This window comes from Adiantum capillus-veneris, chromosome 23 (genome assembly GCF_014529385.1).
Source record: "Adiantum capillus-veneris isolate H3 chromosome 23, ASM1452938v2, whole genome shotgun sequence".
NCBI classification, from domain to species: domain Eukaryota; kingdom Viridiplantae; phylum Streptophyta; class Polypodiopsida; order Polypodiales; family Pteridaceae; genus Adiantum; species Adiantum capillus-veneris.
In genome coordinates, this window is record NC_140953.1 from 135,656,297 (window position 1) to 135,657,646 (window position 1,350).

At 40.1% G+C, this 1,350-nt stretch overlaps 1 pseudogene; it reads right to left on the reverse strand.

The window, feature by feature from the left end:
- Window positions 1–549: 549 nt before the first annotated feature.
- LOC147428641 (uncharacterized) lies at window positions 550–1,096 on the reverse strand (annotated as a pseudogene).
- Between the last annotated feature and the right edge of the window lie 254 nt (window positions 1,097–1,350).

The window sequence follows — 1,350 nt, forward strand, 5'->3', positions numbered from 1 at the left end:
TGTTCAAAAATGGGGGTTTCCCTTAATATAAGAGTGCAATGGAGATGTACAAAAATGGGAACAATTGCATGCCTGGTACATTTTGTAGCAGCAATGTCCAAGAGCGAGTCCAAGAGAACGCCCTTGTTATTTAATTAGACATAAATCCCATTGGTTTTTATCTTTAGCACTAAGGCCTCTTAAACTAGTTGGTTGTAGCTTTTCTTGCAAACAAGTAGCTATGTCCGCTTCAGCTCGTTAATCTTTTGCATCTATCATTTATTGCAGCTAGATTTTCCAGTTTTTATTTATCCTTAAGCAAGCTTTGAACCAGTTGCTCAGCCTCGGTGAGTTTTGCTTGGTATATGACTTCTTGTTGTTGCATGTGAATCTTCAGTCCCACTGATCAATCTTCTATTCATTGAACTCTAATTCCATTTTAATGAGTTGCGAGGTAGTTTCTTTAATCTTTTTCTCAAACTCTTGCAACAATTGCTCATAAGTTTGTCTTCACATATAAATTGTAGATGAATGCCTCACACAATGAAAGGTGGCGAGGCTCTGAATTTTTCAAATCTTGTCATTAAAACCGAATAATGTATTCATGGAAAAAGAGAGAGGGACAACAATCTTGTTCCAAGTCCAATCCCAAACACCCCATATCCATTTTCACTGCAAAACCAGGCTTTACAATATTAAACCACACATAGACCCTACCAGAGCTTGCAAGTAGCCCTGTTCAATTACACAACATGATGGAAGGATGTGTCTTAAGGGTGGAAGGCTCCTAAATTTCCTGTGCATTAGAAACTTGTCAAATTTCCCTCATTGCCTTTCAAACGAGTCGCTCAGTCACTCAATGGTGTATATCCCTCATGGTGTCTCATGATGAAGACCTGAACATTGGAAGAGCATACCAAGAAGAGGCATCTAAGACAAGCCCTGTATCTCCCATCATCTTGCAAGCGTCAACAAGAGCTCTCCAAGATTTGGAGATGGCTCTGCAAATAGGACGATTATACCATGGTAGATGCGGAAGAACATGGAAAAGCACCAGCGCTTTGGGAAGCCACCCAATGAGACCATCTCTCGCTTTTGAGTCTGCATGTGCATGCATGCTAGCATGAGCTTTTGAAGGATTGAAGAGTGAGTTTTAGGGCATTGCGATGTAGTGCGGCAAGTTGTGAAGTTCATCTTGAAACGAAAAAGAGTGCTTGATTTATACAAGATGTGCATGTGACTTATGTTGAAATTGCCTACTGATATTAGATTTTGCACACACTATTACACATTGGAATCACTCCTATGCAATAAGTGAGTTGTGATTGGCACTTTCAAATGTACGGCTTTTGACGAATGGCAGCTTGACTA